Source organism: Ursus maritimus, unplaced genomic scaffold, assembly GCF_017311325.1.
Source record: "Ursus maritimus isolate PB19 unplaced genomic scaffold, ASM1731132v1 scaffold_28, whole genome shotgun sequence".
NCBI lineage: Eukaryota > Metazoa > Chordata > Mammalia > Carnivora > Ursidae > Ursus > Ursus maritimus.
In genome coordinates this window covers 12,931,209-12,958,842 of record NW_024425341.1, presented here as the reverse complement: position 1 = coordinate 12,958,842, position 27,634 = coordinate 12,931,209, and the positions used below count along the sequence as shown (strand labels likewise).

General features: G+C 36.4%; 1 protein-coding gene and 1 pseudogene across 2 annotated transcripts in view; both read right to left on the bottom strand.

The window, feature by feature from the left end:
* Positions 1-7,178, bottom strand: part of LOC103681380 — an 89,548-nt pseudogene extending 82,370 nt beyond the window's left edge.
* NRG1 (neuregulin 1) overlaps positions 1-27,634 on the bottom strand; it is a 1,047,504-nt gene that overhangs the window by 784,766 nt on the left and 235,104 nt on the right. The gene's annotated exons all lie outside the window — the stretch shown is intronic.

Here is a 27,634-nt window from a genome sequence, read left to right as displayed (position 1 = left end):
ACTCATGTTAGTTTTAACAGTTTGGGGTTTTGTTTGGGTTGTTTTGCTTTTTGTGGGTTTTTTTGGGGGGGGGCTGTTTTTTTGTAGACTCCTTGGAATTTTCTATGCAGACAATTTTGAAACCTACAAATAAGGACACTTTGATGTCTTCCTTTCTGCTCTGTATTTCTTTGTCTTATCTTNNCCTAGTGTCTAGATCTTGCAGTCTGATGGTAAAGAAGAATGCTGAGGGTTTATATCCTTGTCTTATTTCCAATCATAGGGGGAGGCTTTCAGTATTTCACTATTAAGTTTATTGTTAGTAGTGTGTATATATATACATACATACACTCTTTATCAAGTTGAGGAAGTTTTCTAATGTTCTTATTACTCTAAGAGATTCTATCATGAATGGATGGTGAATTTATTAAATGCTTTTTCTGCATCAAATGAAACTTTTTATAGCCTGCTAATGCAGTAGATTAAATTAACTGATTTCAAATACTGAACCAGACTTGTATCTCTGGAATAAACTCTACTTGTTCACAGTATAGAATTCTTTTTATATATTACTTGAGTTTGTTAATATTTTGTTAAGGATATTTGGATTTGGGGTGCCTGAGTGGCTCAGTCGTTAAGCGTGTGCCTTCGGCTCAGGGTGTGATCCCAGAGTCCTGGGATCGAGCCCCATATCGGGTTCCTCTGCTGGGAGTCTGCTTCTTCCTCTCCCACTCCCCCTGCTTGTATTTCCTCTCTCACTGGCTGTCTCTCTGTCAAATAAATAAATAAAAGCTTAAAAAAAAAAGGATATTTGGATTTATATTCATGAGGGATACTGGTGTATAGTTTCTTTGTACTGCTTTTGTCTAGTTTTGATATCAGGGAAATACTGGCTTCATACAATAAATTCAGAAGAGTTCCCTCCTCTACTTTCTGGAAAAGACTGGGTAGAATTGATGTTAATTCTTCTTTAAGAGATTCTTAGAATTCTTCATGAAGCCATCTGGGACTAGGGATTTCTTTTTGGGGACTTCTCCAATTTTGAATTCAATTTCCTTGATGATAAAGTTTTCAATTGATCTATTTCATAAGGGATGAATTGTGGTATTTTACATTTTTCAAGGAATTAGTTCATGTCTTCTAAATTGTCCATTTTTTCTGTGCACAGTTGTTTGTAGTATTCCCTTAGTATTTTTGTCATGTCTGTAAGGTCTGCAGTGATAACCCTTATTTTATTCCTGATACTAGAAATTGTTGTCTTTTTTTATCTTTCCACAGGTTTGTAAATTTTATTAATCTTTTCAAACAACCAGCTCTTTGTTTCATTAATTTTCTCTAAGTTTTTTTCCCCAATTTCACTGATTTCTGCTCTTACTTCTTCTGATTCATTTGGGTTTACTTTTTTTTCTAGATTCTTGAGGTGGAAGCTTAAGTTAGTGAGACTTTTTTCTCTTTTCTAATACATGCATCTAGTACTATTAATTTTACCTCTTATTGTTGCTTTAGCTGTGTCCCTCAAATTTTGATATATAGTATTTTCATTTTCATTCAGTACATTTTTTATTTTCCTTGAGACTTCCTCTTTGACCCATAGGTTATTTAGAAGTGTGCCCTTTAGTTGTCAAGCATGTAGAGATTTTCTGTAATATTTTTGTCATTTCTAGTTTGATTCCATTATGGTCGATGAATGGAATGATATCTATCCTTTTAAAATTGTTCAGATTTCTGGGGCACCTGGGGTGGCTCAGTCAGTTAAGCTGATGGAATTCAGCTCAGGTCATGATCTCAGGGTTCTGAGATCAAGCCCCGCATCAGGTTCTGTGCTGAGTGTGGAGCCTGCTTAAGATTCTCTCTCCTCTCCCTTTGTTCCTCCCCTACCCCCCCTTTCTCTCTCTCTCTCTCAAAATATAAATAAATAAATAGAAATTATTCAGATTTCTTTTACGGGCCAGAATATGATCTATCTTGGTTCATGTCCATGGGAGCCAGAAAATAATGTATATTCTGCTGTTGCTGGATGTTCTATAAATATCAATTACATCTAATTGGTTGATGCGGTAGCTGAGGTCTTCCATAATTCTTACTGATTCTATCTACCTATTCCATAGTTTTTGAGAGAAGAATATTGATGTAACTTTAGTTGTGGTTTTGTCCATTTCTCCTTTCAGTTCTATCACGTTTTGCTTCATTTGTCTACAACTCTGTTGTTTGGTGCATATATATTTAGGATTGTTATGTGTTCTTGGTGAACTGACCCTTTTATTATTATATAATGTCCCTGTCTCTGGTAATTTTCTTTCCTCTGAAAACTCCTGGTTTCTTTTGACCAATGTTTGTATGATACATCTTTTACCAACTTGACTATAGAGTTACATTTGAACTGAGTTTTTTATTAATAGGATGTAGTTGGGGCATGTTTTGAAAAAACCCACCCAAACAATCTTTGTCTTTAATTGGTGTATTTAGATCACTTACCTTTAAGGTAATCAATATGTTAGGGCTTTTTGTTTTCTGTTTCTCATTTTTATTTTGCTTTGTTGTTGTTTTTTTTCCCTGTCTTCCTATGGGTTATTTGAACATTCCACTTCCCTCGAAAAGTGGAGTAGATATACTTTCCCCTATTCTTCACACAAAGTATAACTAAAATTCCTGGACCTTACATATGAAACAAACATAAGAAGATTCTGAAAGGTAAAGAGAAGGCAGACCTGCTAGGTAACTTGGGACCCAAGAAATAATACAGTGGTAGGTTCCCTGTGTTTTCGTGTTACCTCATATATTCCATACTCAATGCTGAAAAATCCAACAAACCAAAACCCCAACAAATAAAGATTAGATGACAGATAAATAGATTAAAAAAAAAAAAAAAAGCTTAATTGCTCCACCCAAAGGACCAGGAAAGAGGCTGCCTAGCAAGATAAACTATTATATAGTAACCACCTTACTACAGCTAAATACCAAAGAAAAAAAATTTTCTCCTCCACCTCATCCCCCCATCACTTCTACTAGCACTTCCTCAGCTGTAAGGAGGCAGGGAACCCAACCCCTTCACTACTGTTGTTCCAGAGAAGGCTGAACAAGGAGCCTGGAATTTTATCCCGGCTGGGTAGTAACAAGCCCCGCCCACCACGGTATCAGTGGAGACCCTGTGGAGATCCTCTTTGCCCTCCACCCTCCACCCGCAGTAAGGAAGCACTCCTCCCCTCTCACTAGTATGGTAGAAAAATTAAGCGTAATGGGGAGTCAAGACTTTCTCCACCATATAGTAGTAACAAGGCCACTCTCCTCATCCTGTTATTGAGGGCCAAGCAGGAAGCAGTAATAAGGCACTCCCATCAGCTAGAGATGTATCAGTGAAGGCCTAGTAGGGAGCTGTAACTCCTATTCCAGCTATAATGAGAAATCTCACTGCTTCCCCAGCCTGGGAGTCAATGGAGGCTAAATGAGAAACCTGAACGCCTACCCCACCTGGGAATAAGAGGATGCTAACTCTACCCACCTCTCTCTGCTGGAAGGCTCAGAAGAAGAAAGTTAAAACAGAAAGTTTAAATAAGATCCAGAGTCTCATAATAATAACCAAACCGTCTAGGTTTTGATCTATTATTTGCATATAAGACTTAGAAAGATTGTTAGAATAATCTGATGAAGATTTTAAAAACAACCAAAAAAGGTTTCAACTAGCTACCATGACTGTGCTTGAAACAAAGAAATACAAAGTCCTAGGGGGGAAAATTCAGCAAAGAGATAGAAGATATAAAGAAAAATCAAATTTAAGGTTTAGATGTGAAAAATAACAGATTCAAGCAGCTGAACAAATTCTAAAGAGAATATGCCCAGAGAAATTCACTCCGATGCATCATAGTGAAACTTCCGAAGAAAAGAAAAAATCCAGAGAGAGGAAGGATACCGTCCCATAAAGAGAAACAATCAAGTGACAGTGGATTTCTCATCAAAACCTATAGAGGCCAGAATGAAATGGCACAACATTGTTCAAGCAATGAAAAAAAAAAGAACTGTCAACCCAGAATCCTATTCCCATTGCAAACACCCTTCAGGAATGAAGGAGAAATCAAGACATGTTCGCATGAAGGGACATGAATAGAATTTGTCACCAGCAGACGAATCCTAAAAGAATGGCTGAAGGAAGTTCTCTGAACAGAAAGTTAACAAGAAGGAAGTTTAGTATCAAGAAGGAATAAAGATGGTGAGTGAAAGATGTATCAATGCAATAGATTTTCCTTCTCTTCTTGAGTTTTATAAATTACATTTCATAGTGTAAGTAAAAATTGTAACTCTGTGGTTCTGTCTGACGTAGAAGAAATAATTAAGGCAGTTATATTATAAAGGGGAAAGGTAAAGGAATGTAAAGGGAAGAATTCTACTCTTCAACTGGCGGAATGATTACAACGGTAGACGGTGATAAGTTATATATATTTAATGTAATACCTACAGCAACCACTAAAAAAGCTATCAAAAATATATATGCAAAAAAACTATGTATAAACCAAATCATATCAATTTTAAGAATTGAGGTTTCATAACTATCATGATCAACATCAGGTGGCAAATTGCAGAATCCTGAAAGTGGGAATAAAAACAGCATGTTTTGTCTTTTCAGATTCATGACAAAAACAGGAAATGTACTATGGATCAGGTTTGAGTACCTCCTCCTATGTTTTAATAGCCTGTGAGTTCATGTCTATCTATTTGTCCTTTCTTTTCTTTAAGGGAAACATTGATTAAAGGCACTATAATAATAAAAACAAATTTCCAAATAAGTGCTATATTTTATTCTATCAAAATTGGGGGGGGGGGATTTTGCACATAAATAAAATTTTAAGTAAAATCTTAAACTGTGTCTAAAGAGTAGGTATCACAAAGGAAGGAATCCCGTGGCCAATATTTTTCTAAGACTAAAAAAAGCAAGTGTTACTCTGTGTGCCCTTCTCCTGTACTTTTCCATACTTTGTTCCCACCCCACTCTCTTTTTTATGCATTAAACAAATTCAAATCATACAAAAAGGACAAAAGAAAGTCTGTTTCTCATTTGCCATCCTAATACTATATCCCAACTCAGACACTTGGAACCACTGATTTTGTGGTTCTGAAGGTAAACCCCCAAAAATCTACATGGTACGCTTTTACCACTACGTCCCACTATTTTTTTAAACTTTAAGGACCACTGACTTTTTTTTTTTTTTTTTAGTGAAGTTAAGGCATTTAGCTTTCTTATTAGTAGTTTCTTTTTCTTCCCCCTCGTTCCAAATTTTGTTGCTTTTCCTTTATAATGTTCCATTATTTGCTATAAACTTTGGAAGATAAACTCATCTCTATTCACAGTCTGCCTTCGCCTCTCACCCTGTAAGCTGAACAAACAACACGTTTTTAAAAATATTTTATTTATTTATTTGACAGATAGAGACCGAGAGAGAGAAAGAGACAGCGCGGGAGCACAAGCAGGGGGAGTGGCAGAGGGAGAGGGAGAAGCAGGCTCCCCGCTGAGCCACCCAGGTGTCCCAAACCAACCTCACTTCCTCCCAGTTACCATCAACTTATGCCACAATTCAAGTATCACCCAGGTTCTTCATGAAACCATTTAAGTGTCCAAAGTGCAAGGACTGGTCTGTAGCTTACTACACCCCTGCCATTCAGGGGTTACTCTTCATTGCTTGTCTGGTTTAATTAGTCCATGGATTTGGAATTTGTCTTGCTGGAATACAAACTGAAGTAATTTTTTTTTTTTCCCAGAAAGAGTTTGGGATGTAAACTTTCTGAATCTCTTCATGTCACAAAAAATTCTTTATTTGGTCTCATACTTGATTGAATTTTTCCTGGGTGTATAAATGTAGGGTTAGGTTTGCTTTCTATCAGAACTTTGGGGCCATGGTCCCACAACCTTCTGGCATTCTGAGATGCTGATTGAAAACTTTAGTATGATGTTTATTCCTATGACAGAACATTTGTTTTTCTTTTTTAAAGCCATTAGAATCTTCTCTTTAGTCTTAGAGCTCTAAAATTGCATCAGCATGTGTCTGGTGTAGGTCTGTTAAAATTCAATGTCCTCAGCATTAGTTTGACCCTTTTATTCTCCAGACATGTATCTTTCTTCAACTCTAGAAAATGTCATGATTATTTTATGTCATTTGTTGTTCTTTTTCTCTGGTTTCAGAATTCTTACTGGACAAACATTGGGCTTTGTAAATTTATTGTTTCTTTACTTTTCTCATATTTTACATCTTTTTTTTCCTTTGCTTCTGGAAGATTGTCTTGAAATTTTTAATAGTCGCTTTTTTTAAATGTTGGTAATCATATATTAAAATTCCATGGACTGTATCTGTGATTTGGTTTCTCCATGTTTCATATTAGAACATTCTTATTTTAAAGATGATAATTTCTCTATATCTCTCAGGTTAGTATCTTTTCTCTAAATCACTAATTTCCTCTGGGATAGTGCTTCTCAACCAGGATTGACTCTGTTCTCCGGTGGAATTTGCAATATCTTTGTCCAGATATTGAGACAATGTTCACAATGGGTAGAGAGGAAGAGTTGCTTGCTACTATAATCTACTGGATAGAGACCAGGAAGCTGCTAAATGCCGTACAATGTACAGGACCCACTCCACAACAAAAAAGAATTCAGCCCAAAATGTCAGTAGTGCAGAAGTTGAGAAATCCTGACCCAGAGCGATCGTTTTTTTCTCTTTCTGTTTTATGCTGCTGGTTTCTATTATCTAGTCCTCTTGACAAATGATTAGACTGATACACAGTAGGTGCTTTGCTTTAGGTCTTGCACATGGAATACAGAAACCAGCTAGGGCCTGCCCAACTGCTGGAAGGAGAATGTGGTTCTACTCTTGGTCACCAGTCCACACACTAGAAGTCCTCAGCTCTCCCATAAGGATTGTTGGAATACCTTTGAAGAGTTCTACTGCTTGTAAATACTGCAACTGGTTACAAGCAGGGGGACAGAAAGTGCAAACCCGAGCCATTCTTCAGACTTGACACATATCCTCCATTTCTGTTCTTCTGCTTCGTACCTATGCTGTTCTTTTCACCTGCTGCACTGAACTCAGAGCCCAGGTAGGCTCCTCCCTGAAAGCTCCTCCAGCTTCATTCAGAGGCCTCGTCTTCCTGCTCTCAGGAGCAGACTCCTCATCGTGCTCAGAAACACATTCTCTTTTATCTGTCTTCACTGCCATTTCAAACAGGACTTGGGGAGGGAGAGTAGACCCATGTTTAGTTAGTCCACAAACATGACAGCTCTTCCCATTTGTTTTCAAATCAAGGATGCTTGTTTATGAGGATCTCTTACAAAAGGATACATCTCCGAAATAATTTTAGAAAAGTGGCAGCCATATATGCAGGGGGAAAACTTCTAAACAATCAATTTAGAATGACATTGAGGAAAAAAACACTGGCTTTGTAACCTTTAGAAAGGGATGTCACTTTCTACACTCAGGCTTCATGTTTTAATTAGGAGATGACCTGAATAACCTAGAGATCCTTTTTAGGTCTATTTCTATTATAAAATGTAGACCAGTATTTAGACTAAGACTTTCTACTATTTTGACCACTAATATTTCATTACGCCGTCTTTTAATGAAAACAATTTAGTGTATGACTAGGCTTCCCCTGTGATAGAAAATGGAGTAGTATAAAACGCTTCACTCTGATTAACCAATATTTATGAGTCTCCTTTGTGGTAAATACAGAGCTTTAGAATTTCCTCATATACTTTCCAGATTTTAATGCTTCTCATCAGAAGGAGGTATGACTAGGATAGTCTAAAAATAATTATCAACAGAGGGAGAGAGAAACATATGCTGATAACAGATTTATTAATGATGGGAATATATAAAATCTGCCACAAAAAGATCGTAGGGCCTCTAATAACTCTGTATCAAAAGTATCTTATTAGAGATTATTGATGTTGGTTGTTTTTCTTTTCATGGAAAAAAAATACATTTGGGGGGTTTATCCACTTGTAAGCTGTAAATATTTGAAGGGTAGATAGTCTGTTTTGCTGCTTAAGGAAAAAAACTGAAGGAAAAAATAATACATTGACCTATTCAAGAAAAGGCAATTCAGAATCCCGGAAGCCTCAAAATTCTGAACCGACAGTTGTCAGTGTTGTGAAATGCATCACTGCCCTCCCAGAAGCACACTGCTGCCTTGACTTTCTTCTCGGTCAACAAAAAGAATTGGCAATGTTAAACTTCCTCACTGCCCTAATGCAGAAAGAGAAAAAAGGTTTATCTTTCCTTTTGCAAAATTGTAACAGCTTCCTGTACTGACAGAGTGAAATTTATTGCTAACATCCTCCAGTTTGGGTTGATTATCCACATACGTAGGCCTTCTATTACAGCATCTGAAAGGCACTGGTTTTGAATCTCCAAATAGAATTGTAAGGTTAGTAAGGCTGTTGAGGTAAATACTGTGTACACACACATAATATATATCGTATATATTAATATTTTGTATACAAATTATTTATTATGTAAACACAACTAAAATAATTTCAGCAAAATTATTTCATAATCTACTTAGCAAACGTATTCCAACATTGTATAACTCCTACCATCAGAACATACTTCTTTAATCTAAATCCCATACATTGTAACTTAAATCTATTTCTGTTCCCAGTTGGGTTGCAGGACAGCTGGTCAGCATCCTCCATACAAATAATCTTTCATATATTTGACTCATCATTAAAGACCCTCACAGCCATCTTTCCTCAGGCAAAATGACCCTAAAGCCCTAACTTCTTCCCAGAGATCATATTTCCTAAGACTTGAATCATTCGAAGTTCCATCTTGGGACTGTTCCAAGTTCTGTGAGTCTCTCTGTTTCCTCTCAAGCCTCTCTACCTCCTCCTTCCTAGCACGTACAGTAGTGATCTTCCCTACAAGTGTCCTTATGGAGCCAATTCAGGACTAGAATAGCTTTAAGATTTCAACAATCTTCATTATGAGAATATTCACGCTACCCCTAAATCTGCATCACAGAGTTGGGGAATCCAATCCAAACTGTGATAACTGAAGATTTAAAATGATCTTGATGTATCATATCAGGTGTCTTTTCCCTTATGTACAGTTGTTGTTATAAATCTTATCTCACAAATTGTTGGGCTGTATCATAGGGAAGCTGCCCGCTATCTCATTTATCTGTGTGCTGATTTTCAGCCTTTTCTACAACAGGAAACAGAGCAAGACTAACAAGCAGGAATCTCAATATGACAGGAAAAATACCAAAGAAATCTGTTCACTGATTAAGTTTCCTTTTCTTTCCTAAACTGATCTAACCAAAAGAAAACCTATAGCTATGTCTCCTGAGTAATTAACATGATAGGAAGAGGAGGAAACCATGTCCAGAAAAGCACTGGAGAGAATGCTAAAGCCAGGAGGCGGGTTTGTAATTCACTGGACCAAGATAACATCTCCATGGAATCTTTGATGGAAAGAAAATCAACTGCAGCCTAAGTTTACTGCTTATTGTTAACAGCCCTCTTCCAGATAGGGAACAGCTGACAGCTTGGTGACAGGGTTTCTCATTGTGCTGTTTCTCCAAAGCTTAGGGACCTGTGGTCCAGAGCATACATTCATATCATTGACATGCCTCTTCAAAACCACCACCATATTCTAATAATGCTGCTCCCACTCAGAATACGTCTCTTTAAAAAATTACTTCAGAGTCAGGTATGGAACACACACAAATACATGCTTTCAAAAGAGTCTAATTCATTTATGGTTGGAACTGATTTTCCAGCTCATTTTACCAAGCTTGATTGCCTACCCTGTCATCAAAAGTAGCTCCAAATTACGTTTGCTATTTTTTAGAAATCAAATCTACTCTTCTTAATGCTTTTCTCATAATTACTGAATTTTCTCAAAAACCAAACACGTATTTATTTTGTTATCACACAAAGATGTAAAATAATTATGTGTGCCATTTTGTACACATTAAAGAAACTAAGTTTATAAAAATTAAGCAAACAAAGCTGTAGAAATGTACTAAAACATTAACATTATCTCTGATGATAAAATTATAAAATTATTTTCTTCCTTCTACATTTCTATTCCCATACTATTAATAATGAGAACATATTTCTTCCACTAGAAAACAAAACTTAAAAACGTTCTTCCACACTATTTTTAGTAGTCACCAAGTGATGCTAAACTTAGGTTAGCACAGCTGTTCAATTAACTCTGGACACGGAGAGCTGATAGAGGGATAAATTTTTAATATTCTGCCTTACTGAGGAATATACTTTAATATTTGCCCTCTTTGTCAAGCATTTAGTCCCTCACTAGTACTCATTTATTGGCCCGAAAATTCATTATTTATTAGCCAAAACAACTTTTTATGTTTCTTGTGTTCCCAATAACTGGTAAAATTTCTCCATACACATGTACACTTACATCGGTCAGTCTTCAACGCCACCTGATTATTTGGTGGGTATGACTTTCTCCCTAATTTTAATCAATTTTCTCACCTTAAAAAATTCAAGAACATTGAGTATTACAGCAGATCTAAAATATGCTTTCTATATTTATTCCAACGCACGTAACTTGTGAAAAACAACTGCATAAGAAAGACTGTATTTTTCTCATGATCTGGCAAAGGTCCAGGACATACTGAGTATGCCAGATATAACTGCTGAAGTGCATGACTACGGATGTTGATGGCAACAATGGCCTCTTGCTTGTTCTTAGCACCTCTATCCTTACTTATTAAAAAATAAATACACACACACACACACACACACACACACATATATATATGTGTGTGTGTATATATATATATATATATATATATATTTATTTNTATCAGTCAACTCTGTTTATAACAAGATCAATCCTAATTGAACTTAAAATTGGGCAGTAGGCATCTTTTGTCTCAACAGTGTTTCTAAAGGGTTTCCGCACAAAACATCCTCTGTATCTAAACATGTTTTATAAATAATGAGACATTATCTCCTTCTACTTTGGATTTTTTTCTATTATCATGTTCCTTGATCAATATTCATTTACTGCAGTGTCACTCCTACAACTATCACACTCTGAGACATCCAAAAATACTTGAAGGGCCAATTATCTTAAAATCGCTTTCTTAAAATCCATAACTTCATAGCATGAGATATCAACTCTGATTTGATGATTATTCAAACCTTATCAAAATCATACCGGGCTGCATGAGTCTGCATCTATTGGTAGCATTAAATTCAGGAGCTGACGACACATTCTAGAGAGAAACACATAATTTCTTTTTATTTGTTCTTTATTTACTTGCGATTAGATCACTGAAAAACTCCATATCCTCCGAGCATTGGGTTATAAAACTGATAAACTGATATGCACCTTCACAGAGCCAGAGTTTTCTAAAATTACTTCATAAAATCCCCTTTACTCTGCTGTGCTGTATTTCCTCTTTTGGCCATTTATGCTACAATTTTAGTTCCCATTCCTCTTCTTGGGTCTCTTTAGTGTCCTCATTAACTTTCCTAGGAACCCAAGAAAAAACGTCAACTGCATGACTCCGAATGCATATAATAAAGCATAAATGTAATGTTTGATCTACATATTCCCTGAGAAATTGAAATGATTTAAATATTAATCTGTAAACTGGGAAACTATGAAAGAAATGGGACTACCTCCATATGCTGTGTGTTTCGGGTGAGTTTAGGGTTATTTATACTTTCATACGTATTTCACATGTGAACTAGCGAATAAAGAGCGATTAGGTGAAGTGAAGGCAGAAAGGAGTGGTCACACTGACTGCAATGTGGGAGAAAGTGCAAGGCTATCCAGGTTTCTTATAGACGCCTAAGCTGAATCCCGAAAGAGGAGGGGCTGCTACTCAGAACAGGGTGTATTGTCACATGTACCTCACCCCTCAGGGGCCTGCTGAGGCTATCAGAGATTAGAGCTGGCTGTTGAATCCTCAATTAGAACACTTCAATAACTATAACGACCACATTTATTCCTAAAGAGGCTTTTCATGATTTCTTTGAGTTCTGGTTTTCATTATGTATTACTCCCTCAAGGGCCCAAAGTATAACAAAATACTGAAGCTTATTTTACACAGGGCCTCAAAATACATAAATACTAGTGCCAAATATGATGCCCTAGAAATTTACAGTAAAGCATTACCAATGCTTCAAATAACAAAAGCCAAGATAATATGCCATTACTTTTTTATTTTATTTTTTTTTAAGAGAAGGAGAGCAAGTGTAAGTGCAGGGGGCGGGGGGTAGAGGGAGAGGGAGAGAGAGAATCTCAATAAGACTGCTTGCTGAGCATGGAGCCATGTGGGGCTCGATCCCATGACTGAGATCATGACCTGAGCTGAAATCAAGAGTCAGATGCCCAGCCAAGTGAGACACCCAGGTGCCCCTTTGCCATTACTTTTTGAATGTAAAAATTATTTGGCCACCAACAGGAAATGGACAGGGGCCTACTAACGTTCAATATCTAAATATTATCTATTAAAACATTTAGTGATCAATTATGACATGCAGAAACAGATCTCCTATTCTTTAAGGGGCTTTATAAGCTAATGAGGGAGACATGGTGTACAGACAAAGTAATCACACCTATGAGAGAATATTTTAGTGCCAAAGACCCTACAGAATCACAAAACTACAAAAATTCTATTTGAGTTCCATCCTGTCGAAAGTAAATTGTAAAGCATGCAAATAAAGATATTTAAGACTTTCCCCATGATGACTAGGATTCTTTTATTTCACAGCATTTATGTCACAGAAAGTGGGAGTTTCAAAACAACAGAGATGTTAAGTAACTTCAAACAAAGGAACAGTGGGATCTAACAACATTGCACTTCAGATTAGCCCACTTCCCCTATTATCTACTGGAAAGAAAAATTGTAAATTATTGTTTCAGTTTTAAATGAATGAAATCACTTAATTGGGCTAGTTGGCTTGTACTTCAATAAAAGGATTTTTGAAACAGCTCAACTTCTCCAAAAGTAATTGATTATCTCGCTTTAATAGATAACTATCTTTCAATACTGAGGGCCTGAAATAGAAACTTAATGATGTTTGTTGAATGAATGAATAAATGTTGAAAATATAAATGAATTAATTTCATGTTGATACATGGCTGTGGGACTCCATTCTTTATCATTTCACCAACAAAATAAATTCTGTGAGTTGATAAACTGGATTAGTTCAAAATAGATAAATGCATATGTTCCAGTCTATTGATTTATATCTATGTTCATGCATTTTCAAAGACAATATTATTTATGCAATCAAGCAGAAATACTCCTTTGAGCCATTCATGTCTTTTGTGTAATTAGGCAATTAGGATATGCTAGCCATGGTAAAATAATAAATAAGAAACTCTGAGAATGATTGTGAGATCTTATTTAAAAAAGAAAAGAAGTGGGGTGCCTGGGTGGCTCAGTCAGTTGAGTGTCTGACACTTGGTTTCAGTTCAGGTCATGGTCTCAGGATCCTGAGATTGAGCCCTGTGATGGGCTCCACACTCAGTGTGGAGTCTGCTTGAGATTCTCTCTCTCCCTCTCCTTCTGCCCCTCCCCCCACCAAAATAAATAAATACATATTTAAACATAAAGAAAGAAAGAAAAAAGAACTGTATGTAACCAAACCATTTTGTTCTGGGTAATTGTGTAAATATTTGTCATTTATGACTTTTGTATGATACTGTGAAGGAAGCTGAGTATCAAAATCTTTCTTTATAGCTAATTTAAACAGTCTGTTTTACTGAAGGGTGAGAGGGGGAGAAAAGATTAAGCATTCATTGAGAACCCCCTGTAAGCTGGATGCTTTATATACAGAATCTCCATAAAATCTTCACAAAGATCCAGTTAGATAGGTATTATCAGACCCATTTCTTCACCAGAAGACATAAAGGATCAGAGGGTATCATTTGTAAGCTAAAACTATATAACTGGGCAGCAGAATTATAATTTTAATCCATGGCTGAGTGCTTCCAAGACCCATGTTCTTTTCACATAGACCACTCAACCTTTCTTAAAGGAGGACAGCCCTTGCCCCATGATTAAACTGGTGGTTAGCATCTACTGTAAGCTACACAAGGACAGATTCTCTCTTTCCCTTTAAAACAATGACTAAAATAACAGCTACTTAATAAACACTTCTATAATGAATAAAATTGGCTCTTCAAATCTTTTCTCCCTCTTCTAGATCTAACCCTGGTTCAAACTCTGAATGACCTGAGAACTAGCTGGGTCACCTGGATAAAAACCCTAAGTTGCATAAAACATGGCTAATCTACCCCCATATCACTGTATTCTATCTCTAAAGAAATCAGCTATTAAACATTAGATAAATGCACATCTAATTAGCAAGGACTTTGTAGTCCATGAAAATTTAAATAAACAGACCCTGTTGTAATAATATAGTGTTTCTCTTCTCTGAGAGCAATGGCCTTCAAATTGATGGATAAAATAACTTTTCCTTAAAACAAATACTATAAAATATACTGGCCAGCCAACACTTTGATCCCAAGAATTCATCCTCTCCCCCAACACTGCCACTGGAAGCTAGCTGTAGCGAAAAGACCCTAAAACATACCCCAATTAACCCTGTGTCCTGCTAGACATGCCTTGTGTAATACCTTCCCCTTGAGTATGGGTAAGATCTGTAACTTTGCTTCTCACCAATAGAATGGTGAGAAAAAAATGAAAAAATGATGTAATGCCACTCTCATGATTACATAAGATTGCAGTGTCTATGTTGCTTACAGACTGGCTCCCTTGGTGGCTTCAAGAAAGCAAATGGCCACTAAAGAGCCCACATGGTAAGAAAGTAAAGGTGGCCTTAGGCCAACAACTAGCAACAGACTGAGGCTCTTATTCCAACAGATATTAAGAAACTGAATTCTGACAATGACCACATGAGGCAGGAAGTAGATCCTTCTTCAATCACTTGGTGAGGTCAGACAGGAGCCCCAGCCAACACCATGACTGTAGCCTTGCAAAAACCTCGTTAAGCCATGCCCAAACTCCTGACCTACAGAAACTGCATGATGATAAATGTGTGCTCTTTTTAGTCACTACATTTGTGATAATATTGTTATACAACAGTAGATAACTAATACACTGCTCTGTAAGTCTAATTGTGTTAGAAAGTGTGGTGTTTCCACAGGTAGACTGATCTCTATTTCAGAACTTCTTAGCCTTATCAGACCCAACTCCTTATTAATACAGATGTTTAATACCACTCTCATTATAAGTTAAAATAGGTTATGTAGTTTACAAATTAAAATTTATATGTAATATCACCTGCTTACATAAATAATTTAAAGATCAATATAATGCCCTAAATATAATATAGAGATGTAAAGGGATATTAACTCAAAATTATATGCATTTCAATATGTAAGCTCATAAAACTACATGAGAAGGCAAAGTTAATCAAGAGAATATAACAATTGTAGGGTGCTTAGGTGGCTCAGTCAGTTAAGTGTTTGCCTTCAACTCAGGTCATGATCCCAGTGTCCAGGGATCTGGTCCTGCATCAGGCTCCCTGCTCAGTGATGTCTGCTTCTCCCTCTTCCTCTGCCCCTCTGCCCCACTTGTTCTCCTCACTCGCTCGCTCTCTCTCTCAAATAAATAAAATCTTTAAAAAAGAAATTTAACAATTGTAAATATTTATGCACCCAGATATTTAAAGCAAGTATTAACAAATGCAGAGGGAGAGACAGACAGAAACACAATAATAGCAGGGGAACTTCAACAATAGATAGATCATCCAGACAGAAAATCAATAAGGAAACACTGAACTTGAACTACAGTTTAGACCAAATGGACCTAAAAGACACATACAGAACTTTCCACCCAACAGCAGCAGAATACACATTCTCTTGAGTGGTAATGGAACATTCTCCAGGATAGATCATATGTTAGGTCACAAATAAGTCAACAAATTTAAAAAGAATGAAATTATGTCAGGTATCTTTTCTGACCACAATGGCATGAAACTAGAAATCAATACAAGAGCAAAACCGGAAAATTCACCGATATGTGGAGATTAAAGAAAATGCTCCTGAACAACCAATGTGTCAAAAGAGAAATCAAAAGAGAAATAAAAAAATATCACAAGACAAATTAAAATGGAAATAAACATATCAAAACTTAGGGTTCCTGCAAAAACAATTATAAGACAAAAGTTGACAGCAATAACTGCATACATTAAAAAATCAGAAAGATATCAAATAAATTTACACCTCAAAAAACTAGAAAAAGAGAAAAAAATAAGCACAAAGTTAGCATAAAGAAGCAATAACAAAGATCAGAGTAGAAATAAATAGAGACTAAAAGACAATAGAACAAAATCAATAACACTAAGAACTGTTTTTTGAAAAGATAAACAAAATAGACGAATTGTTAGCTAGACTTACCAAGAAAAAGAGGGAGGACTCAAATAAATGAAAGAGGGACATTCAGTTGATACCACAAAAACACAAAGGATCATAAGGCTACTCCAATTATATGCCAACAAATTAGACAACCTAGAAGAAATAAATAAATTCCTAGAAACATACAACCTACCAAAAGTAAATCATGAAGAAAGAGACAATCTGAACAGACCAATTACCAGTAAGGGGACTGAATTGTAATCAATAACCTCCCAACAAAGAAACATCTGGGATAAAATGACTTCACTGGTGAATTGTACTGAACATTCAAAGAGCTAATACCAATCTTTCTCAAATTCTTCCAGAAAACAGAAGAGTGAAACTTACAAGGTCAGCATAACTTTAACACCAAAGTCAAAGACATTACAAAAAAAGAAAATAACAGGCCAAAATCCCTAAAGAATACAGAGGCAAAAAGCCTAAATAAAATATTAGCAAACTGATTCTAATAATACATACAATCATACACTATGATCAAGTGGGATTTATTCCAGGGATGCAAGGATGTTTTGACATCTGCAAATCAATGTAATATACCACATTAACAACAACAACAAAATCATATAATCATGTCAATAGGGGCAGAAAAAGCATTTGACAAAATTCAGCATTCTTTTTTTTTAATAATTTTTATTTTGTTATATTAGTCACCATACAGTACATCCCCAGTTTTTGATGCAATGTTCCATGATTCATTATTTGCATATAACACCCAGTGCACCATGCAATATGTGCCCTCCTTAATACCCATCACCGGCCTATCCCAATCCCCCAGCCCCCTCCCCTCTGAAGCACTCAGTTTGTTTCCCAGAGTCCACAGTCTCTCATGGTTCATTCCCCCTTCTGTTTACCCCCACTTCATTCTTCCCTTCCTTCTACTGATCTTCCTATTTCTTATGTTCCATAAATGAGTGAAACCATATGATAAAAATTCAGCATTCTTTCATAAGAAAAACTCTCAATAAAGAGAGTATGGAGGAAGCATACCTCAACCTAATAAAGGCTATATATGAGAAGCCCACAGCTGACATCATACCGAATAATGAAAAATTGAAAACTTTTTCTCTAAGATCAGGGATAAAACAAGAATAATCACTCTTACCACTTTATTGAACAGAGTACTGGAAGTCTTAGCCAAAACAATTAGGCAAGAAAAAGAAAAAAAGACACCTAAATTAAAAAGGAAGAAGATTGTCTCTATGTGCAAATGACATGATTTTATATATATATATATATATGTGTGTATATATATATATATATATATATATATATATATCCCTAAGATTTCACCAAAAAACTGTTAGAACTAATAAACAATTCCAGTAAAGTTACAGGATACAAAATCAATATATAAAAATCAGTTGTTCTTCCATATACAATGAACTATCAGACAGTGAAATTAAGAAATCATACTTACAATAGCATCAATGAAATTAAATACTTAGAAAAACATTTTACCAAGGAGAAAAAAGACCATTATGCTGAAAACTATAGGATATTGATGGAAAAAACTGAGGAATTTTCAGATAAGTGGAAAGATATTCCAAGTCCATGGGCTGAAAGGATTAATAGGTTAAAAAGTCCGTACTACCTGATGTGATCTATAGATTCCATATACTCCCTATCAAAATCCCAATGGCATTTCCCACAGAAATAGAAAAAAAATATTAAAAGTTGTATGAAGTCACACACACACACACACACACACACACACACACAAACCCAACAGCAAAAAACAACATGAGAAAAAAGAACTCAGCTGGAGGTATCACACTTCCTGCTTTCAAACTGTATTACAAAGCTATAGTAATCAAAACAGTCTGATACTGAAATAATAAACACAGAGATCAATGGAACAAAATGAGAGCCCAGAAATAAACCTATCCATATAAGGTCAATTAATTTACTACAAAGAAGTCAAGAGTATACACTGGGCAAAGGACAGTGTCTTCCATAAATGATGCTGGGAAAACTATACAGCCACATGAAAAAGAATGAAACTGGACACTTATACCATACGCAAAAATCAACTCAAAATAAATTTAAGACTTGAACATAAAATCTGAAACCATAAACTCCTAGGAGAAAACACACGGGAAAAGCTCCTTGACATCAATTTTGGCAATGATTTTTTTTTCATCTGACTCCAAGAGCAAAGGCAAAAAAACAAAAATAAACAATCGGTACTACGTCAAACTAAAAAGGAAACCATCAACAAAATGAAAAGGCAACCTATGGAATGGGACAAAATATTTGCAAACCACACATCAAATAACCAAAATATACAAGGAACTCATATAAGTCAATAGCAAAAAAATAATAAAATAAATTTTAAAAAAATTAAAAAAGGAAAAAACAATGGGCAAAGGACCTGAATAAACATTTTCCCAAAGATATACAAATGGCCAACAAGTACACGAAAAGGTGCTCATGACATCACTAATCATCAGGAAAATGCCAATCAAAAAACACAATGAGACATCACCTCATACCTGTTTGGATGCTTATTATCAAAAGCTAAAGGATGACAAATGCTGGCAAGGATGTGGAGTAAAGGGAACTCTCATACACTGTTGGTGGAAATATAAACTGTTTTCACTATAGAAAACAGTAGGGAGGTTCCTTAGAAATTAAAAATAGGACTATAGTTAATAATACTATAATGCATATTTAAAAGTTATTATGAAAGCAGAATTTAAAAGTTCTCATCACAAGAAAAACATTATTTTGGAACTATGTAAGGTGGACAGATGCTAACGACACTTATTGAGGTGACCTTTCCCAATGTATACAAAACTGAATCATTGTGTTGTACACCTGAAATATTATGCTATATATCAATTTAACCTCAATTTTTTAAAAATTTAAAAATAAAGGACTACCATATGACCCAGCAGTCCACTTCTGAGTATATATCCAAAGGAAACAAAATCATTATCTCAAAGAGATATCTGTACTTCCATGTTTGTAGCCCCATTCTTCACAATACCAAGATATGAAAACAACTTAAGTGTTCATCAACACACAATAAAGAAAATGTGGTGTAGACTTACAATGAAATATTACTCAGTCTTATAAAAGAAGGAAATTATATCATTTGCAACAATGTAAATGAAACTGGAGAGCATTATGCTAAATGAAGCAAGCCAGACAGAAAGACAAATACTGCATGGCATCACTTACATGTGGAATGTAAAAAAAAAAAAAAAAGTTGAACTCAGAGAAATAAAAAGTGGAAAAGTGGTTGCCAGGCACCAGCAGGTGGGGGAATTAGGGAGAGGCTGGTAGAAAGTTCAAACTTGCAGTTATAAGTGAATAAGGTCTGAGGATCCAAAAGTGACTGTAGTTGATAACAATGCATTGTTTAAGTGAAATTTGCTAAGAGAGTAGGACTTAAATATTCTGTCTCACACACACACATTCACACACACACACACACAAACCCACACAAAATCCCACAAAGTACCTGGATTCTTGTACCCATTTAGAGTCATGTAGTGCAACTGCTACAGCTTGCATGAAGGTTTTAATTTGTTTTGTATTCTTAACTCAAGTACCACAAGCAGTGTTGTTTTGGGGCATGTCATTTTATTAAATGTTGAACATATCTTGTAAAAGTTGTGAATAAATGAAGGAAAGTATTATCAATTTACCTGTATTATCTTCCTGGAAAACTCAGAGTCTGTTAAAACTGTGGGAATAGATCTTTGTGCTTATAAGTAAAATGAAATTAACTCTAGGCTCATATATAAACTTTCTCATTTACACGAAAAGCTAGTGGGTCATTTATATATTTCATGAAAAGCAGGATGATTCTTTCCTGAGCAAGACCATCCATCCAGTGCATTGCGGGGAATCTGGCATCCCTGCCTTCTGCCAATCATTGTGAAAATAAAATAAAATCCCAATACAAGTACAAAACGCCTAGGATGGAGCACTGTCCCTGTTATGGAGTTACCACTCTAATTGTAAGCATGCTCCTAACCAAAGATTTCATATAGAACATATGATCAAGCACATGTCACAAAACAAGCTACAGATTTAAGCCTTTAGAATGCTCTACCATAGTAAAGTTACATTACAAGTCAAATGAAAATTACAGACACACACACACACACACACACACACAGATATATATATATTTACAGAAAGAGAAAGAGCAATGTAGACAACCAAAAGAAGCCTGGTGCCTTATTTTATACAAAATATGTAGAGAACATAAAAACACATTTCAAAGAGGCTGTAGATTGCTTTTAAGGTCCTTCCCATCTCAAAGAGATGATAGATAGATAGATTATAAATATGACGTAAAAATAAGTTGCTTACTATAATACTAAACAATCAACAAAAATTTTGCTGGGATCTTCAGAATTTAACATGGTTTGCAAAAAAAGATTTAGTCTGCTTATATCTGTAACAAGATAATCATCCACTTTTAACTCATGCCTTCTTTTTTTTTTCACAATAAATACACTTCTACTAAGCAGGTAATTAAAGATAATGGTGTGCTCGTTAGAGCTACACTCATATTTGATATTCTGCTTCTCACAATCATTACAAGACCAAAGTCTTCATTTCTTTATGGAATTTGAATGAGCCTCTTGAATAGTATTCAGTTATTCTTTCCTTTGCTCTTGCCATTCCCCAAACCATTAAACATTACAAGAATGTCAATGTGTGGAACAGAAATGTAAAATATGTTGTCTCGGCCTGTACTTAACAAAATATGCATACACTTTTACTTTTATTAGAGATGGTGATGGAGTCTGACTGTTGACTTTGTATATGTATTTTTAATCAGGTGTCAGAACTATTCTCTTGTCCAGTCCTAGCTGCTTCTATGAGAACTGTCCAGCATAATTAACGTGGTGCCCTTCTTTAAAAGAGTGGGAGACTGCAGACCGAAGTGAAGTATGGGGGTCGACCATGCAGAATGTAAAACATCTGTCTTTATAATCATCAGCTCACCAAGCAATATTTGTAATGTAAGAGATTTTTTACCTTTCGAATTCTTCTTAAATTTTCTCAGGCCCACTGTCCTACTATGTATCCAATCCTAACTAAGAGGGTTGTAGACATCATTTACTTACTTTTCCATTCACCCACACATTCACCCTTTCAACTGGCAAATCTTTATTCACTATGTATTATAAGTTAAATGCTGAATATTCTAAATCAAAGAGGCTCAAACACATCGAAGCATTAAATCAGAATGTTTTGCTTGTTCCTCAGATGAAAAGAAAGCTTTGGAAACAGTTCCCTCTCTCAAATAGAAATTAGTTAACTTACTGAATGCTTATAATAACCACATGGATAACTGAAATTATTGCCTCCATATTTTAAGTTGGAGAAACAAAGCCTTAGCAATTTTAAATAACTTGAACATGCCTAAATAGCTAGCGAGTATTATTAAGGTAGAGCCTAACCCAGGTTTGTTTCACTACAAACTTGGTAGTCCCTTAAGATAGGTCATATGAATAAACTAATTTTTAATTGGGCCTGGTTCTAGATGCTTCTGTGCTCAATTCATTTTTTCCCAAGATTTGTTTTTGGTATGGCTTTGTTTAGGACAGAGTTATCAGAAACTCAACCTCCTACCTCTGGCAGATCTGAATGTGTCCCCCCTGCTATTGTGATTTGCAGATGCAAATTTGCAGAACACAAATTTAGGTCTCTAACAATAGCTGAACGGCCGTCTGCTTCCCCTAGCAGCTCAGAAATTTCTTCTTGGATAGCTTTATTGGGATACACATGCTTATCTCTAATTCCTCAAGGGAATCTCATTGTAGAGACATGGGTTGCTTACCCTCAGATTAAAACCTAGAGGGAAAAAAGGATAACAGTAACAATGCAACAGCAAGAATGATCATCCCAAAGTCTCAGGAAAGATTAGAAGTGGCTGCACAAACACAATCCAGAAATCGGTATATATCAACCTCTGGTTCTCGTCTAAATCTCCTAAGCCCCCACAGGCTGACAACAAGGTCACGGAAAGACAGGAAGGGAAGGGAACCCACAGCTGGCATACCCATGTCGCCCAGCTTTGTGGTCTCAGTGCCAAGGCTGCCCTGTCTTTTGGTGTGTTTAAGCCTCAGTGATTCATCAAGAAGTTTTCTCAGCTCCAAAGGCTCAAAACTACAAGTTGACAGTCTGAACCTTAAAAGTATGTTCATCATGGTCAAAAAGAAATTCATTATGAAGTGGCCCCTCTTTATTAGAGGAAGACATATTATTTTCTTTCTTAAGAATGTTACCTCTCAAGCAAACCTCTATCCCTCATCTGAACAAAGGTGATATTTCTCGTAAGAAGATAACGTGAATGAACTCAGTTCTAAGATTATAGTTGCCCAGGCTGACTCCAAACATGCCTTCTGTCAACAGTATTGCTTTTATGTATTTCATTACTGAAGGAAACAGCAGGGCATGGGTACAGGGGTGCCTCAAACACTGGATTTCCAGAGACAGGAGTTCTTTCTCCCCATGCAATAGGCTCTCCAAAAGGTGGGGGGGGGGGCAGGGGGGTTCCAATTCCATTTCATCCTTCAAGGGCATCACTTAGGTGGCCACTGGCTAAGTTCTTTGTTTTCCTGGAAAAATATGTTACCAACTTTGAAAATGACAACTAAAACTCTGGGATACCCTGCCACTTTTATATGTGTTGATTTTTGTTTATTGTTTGCTTGGTATTGATTTAGAAGGGCAACAATGATTTTAAAGAGATACAAAAGTTTAAGGAACCCTGACTCAGAGTGACAGCTGATTCATCACAAAGGATTTCCCTCTTTGCTCCCCAGTGGGTCACTTATATGCTGAAACGTGGGAGACACTTTAGAAAAATCAATGACAAGCCATTTCTGCTATGAAACACTGTGCCTCTAATCTTCTGATTTCTCAAAAGTCAAGGTATGCAGATAAAATCTAGCTCATCCATCACTTTAAACTTCAGCATTAACATAAAGAGGGAACATGCCAATTGACTATTAGGTCTCTTATGTGCCACATGTCTTTGTCAGATAAATTATCACTCTAGTTAAATCCCCCAGCTAGATTCCAGGACTTATTTGCTTCCCTGGATTTGCAGAACGGCAAAACATCATGAGAAATTTGTGTTTCTTTCATAAAATGATAATTGTGCCAAAACACAAGCATGATTCAATTCAACAAGGTGACCATCCAAGGTCCCTTTTAGTCTTCCAATACAATGAAAAAGCTTTATGTGTTTATCAAAAACTCCAAAAGGAAATCACACTTCAATGATTAGATCAAAAAGCATAGGGGCAGCAAAATGCAAAGCAAAACATGTGCCTTAACAAAAAGAGCAAAATTTTTACTTAAAGAATGTAATTTAAAAATGGAAATGGCTGGGGTGCGTGGGTGGCTCAGTCAGTTAAGCATCTGCCTTTGGCTCAGGTCATGATCCTGGGGTCCTGGGATTGAGACCCATGTGGGGCTCCCTGCTCAGCAGGAAGTCTGCTTCTCCCTCTGTGCTTCCCCCCCACCCCCCCTCAAATAAATAAATAAAACCTTTTAAAAAAATGGAAATGACCATTTTAACATATGTAGACCATTCTATTGTTTCAAACCTGCTTGAAAGCTACCTCAGTAATACTGTGCTACTTTGGGCGTATTTTAAAGTACACAAACTCCCCAGTACTCCGGACTACTTTTCTGATCGACACCTTCACAAATTTAACACCATCCTGTCTCCTTGCTTTGCTGCCAATTGGTGATAGTATGTATGGATATGCACCCGCTGGTCTTCTGTGGACAATCACATCCATGTCACAAAGGAAATGTAGGCATTCTTGAGGTTCTTCTCAGCTTCTCTTTCTATGGAAAACCCTCTGGTTTCTCTCCTTGTTTCTAATTCTAATTTTATCTTTTCACTCTGTCAGTGAAATGCAAATCGATAAACCCCACCTCAGTGTCTGCTGTACAAGAATCCTTTCTATACCTGATTCTTGAAGCTCCCCATCTTCCTGTCTGCCTCTCATCTAAATATTTACAGTGTATAATTGAGGTTAACTGCAGCTATACTCTTTACTAAGCCTTAGGTAAGATCTTAAGCCTCAAGTTTCTGGTTTTGAAAGTAAAAAAAGAAAAAAAAAAAGAAAGAAAGAAAGAAAATTTTGAATTTCCAGAGCTGATCAAGTAGTAATAGGTTTTCAAATTAAATTAAGTATAAGATTTTTATATAAAACTAAATATGCTTTTACCTGAGGACAGGGAAGCAGGAGAACTCAAAGATCTGGTTTTGGTTTCTAGAATAATGCATGGCCTTGCTTAAACACCTTCACACATTAGAAAATGCACAACTACTGAGAAGTGTTAACTTTATGATCATCATCCAGTGTTTCTATTGCATTGTTTTCAAAGTGCTTTGATATTAACTGGTTATTAGTAAGATGAACATCATGTTCCTGTCTCCGCATTTTTACCCTTATAATGAATAACGGTAAAAGACTGACTAAACTGAGCTGACCCACTATGCCTTCCCCACCACTGCCATCTTTTTCTTACTGCTTGATTTTTCAGGTGCAGATAAAACATGACTTATGAAGAGAGTACCCATAGCTGTTTACTTTATGTCTCACCAAAAGAACCAAAAGAACATATAATAGTGTGTATTTTCCTATATTCCACAGTCATATAACAGTAATAATACTGCTTTGTCTGGGCAATGTTGAAAACTAACAGATGTCACCAGGCAAAACGACTGAGACATGAAAAACTCTTATTTATTCTGGGCCTGGTTTTGAAAAAAAGTGGCCATAAGGAAGTAATTGCCAGACTTCCACAGGGCGCTAAGTCTACTGAATGTTGCCAATGTCGTTTAAACAAGAAAGTGGGTATTTGAGTACTAAGGGGAAAAAGTGCTGAAAGGACAAAAATGCAAGGGTTGTGGGAAAGAGTCCTCTCTTAAATGGGAAAATGCATAAATAAATGTGCAAATTAATTTCCCATTAATTTTGTTCATGGTAACAGAAAACAACAAGCATGTAATTAAAAAGTTCATTCCCCATTCCCACTGTATCCAAGAATTTCTTCAAGGGTAAGCGCTCAGAGCTACTGAGTGAACACCTACAATGTTGGACATTGTGCCCTGCACATAGGGCCATTTTAAACATGCTTCAATCTTGATCAGCCGTCAAGGGAGAGCAAGGACATCTGCTCAGTGCCCAGGAGTCCTTTCCTGAAGGGTGGCCTTAATGGTCAATGAGTAGCATTAACTGGGCAATGCTACCCTCAGATAACAATGCATAGAACAAGACCACGTAAAATAAAATAGCATTATCCTTTCGAATTCACATTCCTCGAGCCCTTTTAATGGGACTCTTTTCTGCCAAAGCTGCAACTCATTTTTCACAGAGGAAAAAGAATTAATCATTATGTGTCGGGGGCCAATAGGAATATGATCAAATTAATTTTGATTTTAAGGAATTGGATGTGCGTGGAAAGGGGGAAAGTTGTCAAAAGTTAAGAAGAGTTTCCGTTTGGTGGTTTTGTTTCTATTGTGGGTTTTTCCTTTGTTTCATTCTGGGGTTTTTTTTGTTTTTTTTGTTTTTTTTAAGTAAGAATCTCAATTTCTTAGTGGAAGTTTCAAGATGAAGGAAAAGTGCTGACAGTCCAGCACTGACCCTTGACACGGTTCTTACTCTCTCGGGAGAATGTCACATAGTGGCGTGACAAGCTCGCAAAAAATGAGAAGCCCTGAAATGCGGGAGCACTGAGCAAAGTTTAAGGCCATATAAATAGCGCCCCTTGCTGGGAGTTATTTCCTGGGAAGGCTGGGCAATGGCAGGGCACCGGATTTTGTGACATTCTTTCATTGTATAGCCATGGAAAGAAGCCCCAGAGCTGGGGGAGCTGGGGGGTGGGTCCAGGCACCTCTCTGTTTACCATGCCACAGAACTTTCTGAAAAATGCCCATGTTTGGCTTTCTTAATGAAAGGAAACTGTGAGTCTGGAGCTGAGAACACAAGGAAGTCACAAACAAGCAGTCCTCTTTTGAGTCTTAATTCCCAAACCATCCTCCAACCACAGAGAACAGACTTTAATTCTGATTTCCTGTCAGTATTGGGCGTCACACAGGAGATGTAGAATTTAACCACTGAGCCGAACACTGTTTCTGCAGGAACAGAGCTGAGCAGCCCCTCGCACAGCAGGACGTCTAAAATTCTTAGAAAAAGGCCTGACAACCCGTAACAAAGGTTTTCAACAAACAAACCACTAACTTTAACTAGAAAAACACTCCAACTCCCAAGCTTAACTTTCAAATGACTCCAAAAAATGGCCTTCAAGAAAGAAAGTAAAATAAAAGGAACAATCCGACCATGGCTATATGATTAGTTTTATATTATTTTTGCTTTTTCGAAAAACCCTTCCTCAACAGTCAAAATCCTGTAATCCAGCAGCACTTACAAAATGGTGTTAAATCAGAGAAAGAGCTGGTATTTCTCCACTCGATACACAAAATGAGCCTTTCCTTTTCCTTCAAGACCAACATACCTCCTCAAGTTTCAGTACCTTTCTTTCTAAATTTTTATCTTAAACATTCATTTTTAACTCCTCCAGAATACAGATAAAAATATTCTATTTTTACCTTTCTATTTCTGCATTTTATTGAGCCATCTATGTTATCAAGACTGTCTCATAATTGGGCTCCTTACCTCCTGATTACTTTAACCTGTCCCTGAATATAATTAGATTCAATTTACCATCGGACCAAATTCTAGTATTTTCTCTTCACCATGATCATCCCAACCCTTTTGTCCTCTTATCTTGCCTCTGCAAACAGGCTTCAGTTTTCTTTCTTAAACATCCTCTTTTGTTCATGGAAACTAAAGGAAGACCAGGAACCACAACATAATTCCCGCTTTCTTCTACAACTTGAAGAAAAATTTGTCTCCTTCTCCTCAACTCAACGGATTTCCTGGGATCTGAAATTACTTTGCCACCCATTGTTTTCTTACAAATTTGCAGCGGCAAAATACTGAAACGCCCCCATTATTTTTCTTGATCGTATTACTGCTAATTAGCAGTACCTGGACATTTATCCTAATTTGAAGGTTCCGAAAGGTAATATGAATCTAATAAGGTCACTCCTGGCTCTTTGAATCATAGTGTTTTCCAATGGATGCAACATTCAATGCATCCTTAAAGGTATTTAGATTTTAGTGCCCCCTTGCTGGGACTTGGGTACCACCCTATGACAATTTGAGATGCCTGTC